At 50.4% G+C, this 6,700-nt stretch overlaps 1 protein-coding gene across 4 annotated transcripts in view; it reads right to left on the bottom strand.

Annotated features, from left to right (window-relative positions):
• The window catches only part of LOC125028870 (protein spaetzle 5-like), a 178,310-nt gene that overhangs the window by 77,558 nt on the left and 94,052 nt on the right, over positions 1-6,700 (bottom strand). The window lies entirely within an intron of this gene.

The following is a 6,700-nucleotide window of genomic DNA, read 5'->3' as shown; positions in this document are numbered from 1 at the left end:
GGAAATTGCGCCCGTCCTGAGTCATAGAAATGGAAATTTGGCGACATTCTTCGCAGAGGCCGAGGTCATTAGAAGCATCGCCATAGGATATGCAGATTTAACGAGGGTCGGCGGGGACGGCGGGGCCCACGGGCCCCCTTGTCTTTACGAGCTGCTCATAGCCGCGGGAGTGTTCGGAGGGGTCGGGGCGGCGAGCGCGCGGGCGGAAGGGAAGGCGCAAGAAAAATGTGAAAGACAGTGTCCGGTGAAGCGGACGGTTGCCTCTGCTCTTTTTTCCCTCGGTTCAGCTTAATGGGGCCAAATGGCGAATAATCATATGAACACTGATATTGCCTTACACCTGTCATTAGCAGATCGCCACCGATCCTTTTGTCTCCCTCTCTTCCGCGCTCGCGTGCCTCCCCCCTTGAAACTTTCAAAAAGGCCTACGCCAAAGGGCCGCCCCCGCTCGAACTCCACAATAGAACACCTCGTTTTGTGTTGTCGGAAGCTGGGGTGTGACAGGAGAAAGGGAGATAATCAAGTGATGCAATGCGGAGTTATTTTTTTAGGGTGTGCAATAGAATTATAATTTGGTGACGCAAAAAGATTTTATCTTAATCGTCTTTCAGCAACCCTTTTCCACCCCCCTTTTTCTTTTTCTCTCAAACCCCATTTCCTTTTATCCTTTTCCCTTTTTTCCAAAAATATCAACCACTATCATCATCATCATCGTTATTCGTATTTTCCCCCTTGTCCCCTGCACCCCCTTTCTTATCCTCTCCTCCCCCTCCTCCCCCTCACATCAGCACCCTCATCATCATCATCATAAACATCATCATCATCATCACATCATCCATCATCATCATCATACCACACCACCAACCACCACCACCACACCATCACCATCACACACCACCACCACTACACTACACCACCATATCATCAACAACAACATTATCTACAACACATCCCAGCAGGTCGAAGTTCCGCATGTGTAATCCCCCCCAGACACCAATGGGCTTCCCTTCTGGGGGGGGGGGGGGGGGGAGGCTGCCAAAATTTTTTCGCAGATATTCTTTCAACATGAAATCTCAGGCCACTCGAAGAATATTGAAGTTCTTCAGGACCCGCGCTCGGCTGGTCAAGTTCTGGCGGCAGACGGGGGGGAAAGTCGAGAAGCTCCGCGAAAGGGTGGGCCTCTGTGGGGTTAAAGGAAGGGAAAAAGGAAAAAAGAAGAAAAAAGAAGAAGAAGAAGAAGAAAAGAAAGAAGAAAAGAAGAAAAAGAAAAAAAAAAAAGGAAAAGAAGAAAAAAGGAAGAAGAAGAAAAGAAGAAGAAAAGGAAGAAGAAAAAAAAAAGGGGGAAAAAAAGGGAAAGAAAAAAGAAGAAGAAGAAGGGGAAGGGGTGGAAGAAAAATGAAAAAAAAGAAAAAGGGGGGGGAAGGGGGGGGGAAAAAACAAAGAAGAAAAAGGAGGGGGTGGAAAAAGGAAAAAGGGGGCGAGGGAGGGAGAAGCGAAGGAGAGGAAGAAAATACGAAATGGGAAGGTTTGGTGGTAGTCGGAAAGGAGAAAAAAGAAAAGGGGGAGAGGTGGAAGAAAAAAACAAAAAAAGGCAAGAGGAGGAAGATCGATAACGGAGAGCCTGAAAACAAACCCCCAAGACACGGGACGAACTTTCCGCTGGCTCCCGGATGTCTCGCGACGGTTCACAATCGGGAAGGATCGTTTGGACGAGTTTCAAGCCGGTAAATTTTTCCCGACCAATTTTTTATTCCCCTTAGAAATAATGAGCAAAGAAAGATCTTCAGCACAAAGGGTTAGATGTGCAGCGTGCATGTGGCCGCGCGTTTCCCTTTAAATTTTATTTGTTAGCATCCTTTTTAGGCTCAAAGGCTGTGTTCAAATCTGTTTTCCCCGCCCCTTTAGCACGCAAATAATAACGAAAATGATGACGATAGTGATAGAATATATAGAAAATACTGGGGGGCATTTTGAGGGCCGGTCAAACGAGCCAAGGCAGCACAAAAGCGAACGGGGGCGCCGAGGCCACCCCAGGGACGCGGGCCTCTCGAAAGCCCGGGCGCCTGAAAGGACTTAAAGCGCCCCGGAATATAAAAACAACCTGCGTAAAAAAGTTTTTCCGTGTTAACCCGCAAATTTTGTGAAAAACAAAATTTCCCTTGCCTACAACTTTTTTTTCATAAAATTTTTAAAATTGGTTTTGAGTCAAAAAAACCATGCTTTTAAATGAACTCGGAATCTCTCTCTCTCTCTTCTCCCCTCTCTCCCCCCTCTTCTCTCTCTCTCCCCTCTCTCATCTCCTCTCCTCTCTCCCCTCTCTCCCCCTATCTCCTCTCTCTCTCTTTTTCTCTTTTTTCCCCTCTCTCTCTCACTCTCCCTCTTTCTCTCTCTCCCCTCTCTCTCTCTCCTTCTCTCTTCCCCTTTCTCTCTCTTCCTCCTCTCTTTCTCTCTCCTCTTCCTCTCATCTCTCTCTCTCTTCTCTTCTCCTCCTCTCTCCCCTTCCTCTTCCTCTCTCCTCTCTCTCTCTCCTCACTCTCTCTCCCCTCTCTCCCTCTCTCCCCTTTTCCCCTCTCCTCTCTCTCTCTCCCCCTCTCCCTCCCCCCTCTCTCCCTCTCTCTCTCTCTCCTCCCCTCTCTCCTCCCCTCCCCCTCTTTTTCCCCTCTTCTCTCCCCTCTTCTCTCTCTTTTTTCTCTCTCTCGCCCTCTCTCTCTCTTTTCTCTCCCCCTCCCCTCTATCTTCCTCTCTCTCTCCCCTCTCTCTCCTCTCTCTCTCTCTCTCTCTCTTTCTCTCTCATTTTCCTCTCTCTCTCTCCTCCCCTTTCCCCCTCCTTCCCCACTCTCCTTTTCATCTCTTCATCCGTCTCTCTCTTCCTCTCCTCCTCCTCCCTCTCTCTCTCTCTCCTCTCTCTCCCCCTCTCTTTTCCCTCTCCCTTTTCTCTTCCCCTTTTCTCTCCCTCCCTCTCTCCCCTCTCTCTCTCTCTCCCCTCCCTCTCCCTCCCCCCTCGCTCTCTCTCTCTCCCCTCTCCCTCTCTCCCCCCCCTCCTCCTTTCTCCTCTATATCCTCTCTCTCTCATTCTCTCTTCCTTCTCTCCCCTTTTCTTTTCCCCCTCTCTCTGCTCCTCTCTCCTTTCTCTCAAAAATAAAAATAAAATATATATCCTCTTTTCTTTTTTTTCCTTTCTCTCCCTCTCTTTCGCTCTCTTCTCTCTCTCCTCTCTCTCTCTCTCTCGTCCCCTCCCCTAAACCCTTTTCCCCTTCTCTCCTCTCTCCCCCCCTTTTCCCCTCTCCCTCCCTCCCCCATCTTTTCCCCCCTTCTCTCTCTCCTCTCTTCTATCATCTATCTCTCTTTTCTCCCCTCTTTTCTCTCTCTCCCAAAACACACACACACACACACCCACAAACACACACAACCACACACACACACACACAAACCCCCAAACACCCACAAAACCACATAAAACATACACAAACACCTCACAAAATACTTTAAATTCTCCCCCTCCCCCTCTTTCTTCCCCCTTTTGTCTCTTTTTCATCTCTTTTTCTTAGTTGTTGCTGACGTTTTCCCTGAGAGGATAATCATTTTAGCGGAAAAATTTGAAAGGGAAAATGGGTTTTGGGTCGGGATTTTTGACGGGGGGGCCCACGATCCCCGCCCGGCGCCGGGGCTGGGTCGCGGGCCCCCCCGGGCTGAGGGCTTCAGGTTTACGATTTAGGATCCCTAGCCCCCCTCTCTCTCTCTCTCCCTCCATCTCTCTCTCTCTCCCTCTCCTCCCCTCTCTTCTCACCTCCCTCTCTCTCTCTCCTCTCTCATCTCCTCTTCCCCTCTCTCCCCCTCCCTCCCCCACCCCTCCCCCCTCCCCCTTTCCTCCCTCTCCCCTCCCTTTCCCTTCCCTTCCCTTTCCCTCCTTCCTCCCCCTCCCTCCCCCCTCCTCACCCCCCTTTCTCAACAATTTCGTCAATTAGACAGTATCATTTTTTTCCCCCCCTTCCTGTACCACGGCATCGTCCACACACACGATTGTAGTACGTAAGTAAAGTGCTCTGTAGAGTATGGGTAGATTGCGTGCTGCTACAGGCCGGAGTATGGTAATGTATAGAGCGAAATCCCATGGCGTCTGTGGAAGTTACAACATGGATAATAAGGCGTCCTCAGAACCGTTTGCAGGAAAGAATGGGAAGTAGGGACAAACATGACAGCGCAACCCCGTCGCCTCAAAGATAAAAGGAGTATATAAATGGAGGGGAAACTAAGAAGAGGAAGAGGAGAGAAGGAAAAAAGAAAAAAGGGAAAAAAAAGAGAGAAGAAAGAGAACAAGACGGAGGAGAAGAAGAAGAAGAAGAAGAAGAAGAAAAGAAGAAGAAGAAGAAGAAAAGAAGAAGAAGAAGACGAAAAGAAGAAGAAGAAAGAAAAAGATGGAGAGAAAAAAAAAGAGGAAGAGGAAAAGAAAGAGAAAGAAGAGGAAAGGAAGGGGAAGGGTAAGAGTAAGGGGAAGAGGGAAGGGAGAGGAAGGATGAGGAGGAAGGGGAAGAGGAAAAAGGAGGATGAGGAAGGGGAAGAGGAAAGAGAGGAATGAGGAGGAGGAAGGAGGAGGAGGAGTAGGAGGAGGAGGGAGGAGAAGGAGAAGGAGGAGAAGGAGCAGGAGGAGTGAGGAGGAAGGAGGAAAAGGGGGAGGAGAGAGGAAGGAGGAGGAGGAAGGATGAGGAGGGAGGAGGAGGAGGAAAAGGGGGAGGAGGAAGGAGGATAAGGAAGAAGAGGAGGAAAAGGGGGAGGAGGAAATCAGGAGGAGGAGAGGGGGAGAGGAGGATGAGGGAGGAGACGGAGTAGAAGGAAAGAGGGAAGAGAGGAGCAGAATGAAGAAGAAGAATAAGAGGAGGAGGAAGGAGGAGGAGGAGGAGGAGCGGCGGCGGAGTCTGATGCGTCTGCGTGGCGTTCTGCTAGCGTCGCAGTCCCCTCCCTCCTCCTCCTACTGAGAGCCTCCTCCGCCTGCCACACGCGAATGTCTACCCGTCACACTACCCCCTGGGGCTGAGTCGCGCGGACGGTAGCTTTCGATCGTGCTCAGCAGCTCCCTGACACGGATAGCAGGCCTCGCCACGCCCATGCGGCCGCCTACGCAGGACGAGGATGATGGCACCGGGACCCGAGTCTGGAATCAGTGTGCCACTCCAGCCGTTTGTAAACCGCCCGATGTTGAAATGGTTGTTGATCTCCATACTCTCTCTCTCCCCCCCCCCCTCTTCTCTCTCTCTCGTCTCTCGTCTCTCTCTATCGACTCATGTCATCTCTCTCTCTCTCTCGTCCCAACCTCATCCCCCCCCCCCCCCTCTCTCTCTCTCTTCTTTCCTCGTCTCACATCTCTCTCTCTCTCTCTCTCTCTCCTCTCATCACTCCCTCACTCTCTCACTCTCTCGCTCTCTCTCTCCCCCCCCCCCCCTCTCTCTCACTCTCTCGATCACTCCTCTCTCCTCCATACTCACATCCTCTCTCTTCCCACCTCTCTCGTCAAATCTCTCTCTCTCTCGCTCTACACGATCTCGAAGATCTCTCTCTCTCTCTCGCTCTCTCTCCTCTCAACTCTCTCACTCTCTCTCCAACCTCTCAGCACATCGGTTCTCTCTCTCCTCCATCTCTCGTCTCTCTCTCAGAGTCGCTCTCTCTCTCTCTCGCTCTCCCCCCTCCCCTTTCCCCCCTTTTTTTTTTATCTTCCACAAAAACACACGCGCCCGCGTACACACACACACACACACACACACACACACACACACACACACACACACACACACACACACACACACACACACACAACACACACACCTTTCAATGGCCAGCAATGAACAGCCATCTGGACGCAAATGATAGTTTGAGGGAAGGGAAAATGGCTTCGCAAATGGGGAATCTGCCGGACCAGAGATGATATTCATTTCCGTTTCACATCAGAAGGGATGAGAGTTGAAGCGGGGAATATTTGTGTGTGTATTGTGTGTTGCGTGTGCACGCGTGCGCGTGCGCGCGCTTGCGTGTGCATGTCGTGTGCAACGTGTGCGTGCGTGTGCGTGTTTATGTGTGTGTGTCTGTGAATTATTATCAATGTCACATTATTTTAACGAAAGATTTTTTTCAATTGATAAGGGGTGAGGGCGAAGGTCACGTCCCTGTGACACCGATGAGGCGGATAATTCACTGGCGGTTCATTGTTTTTAGTATTAGGAGGTCAGAACCACGAAACAGAGACAGCCATGCCAGGAGAAAGCTTTCCACCGAAACCTTGCTGTGCCCTGCATCCTGGGACCAGCCTGGCGTGGACCAAGGGCTGCCCCCTATTGCAGCTTCTTCCGTCTGATTTGTGAGAGCGAGCTGATATAAATTTCCGTTTAGTATATCGGGTTTTCCTCCTTGAGCGTTAACACATCGAGGAGAGCATATGAAGGGTTTTTTGTTTACGTTTTTAGCAACATGTCAATTTTTTTTTACTAACTTTCACGGAATGGCCCATGTCGCTCAATAACCTGTCCGACTCCATGTTGTGCAAGCGGCATACACCAAGTGCCTTCTGTCTGATTGGGAAAGAAATTGACATTCCCGATAGTGGATTGCGTACACTTGCTTCGATCGCCTAATTCCCTTGACGCTGAGCAGTAAGCCATTCGTAAGAATAAGGGTCAGATGACAGTCCTTCCGAGCAGGACAAATTCCGGCG

This window comes from Penaeus chinensis, chromosome 9, assembly GCF_019202785.1.
Source record: "Penaeus chinensis breed Huanghai No. 1 chromosome 9, ASM1920278v2, whole genome shotgun sequence".
Lineage (NCBI taxonomy): Eukaryota > Metazoa > Arthropoda > Malacostraca > Decapoda > Penaeidae > Penaeus > Penaeus chinensis.
This window is presented reverse-complemented; position numbering and strand designations above follow the sequence as displayed.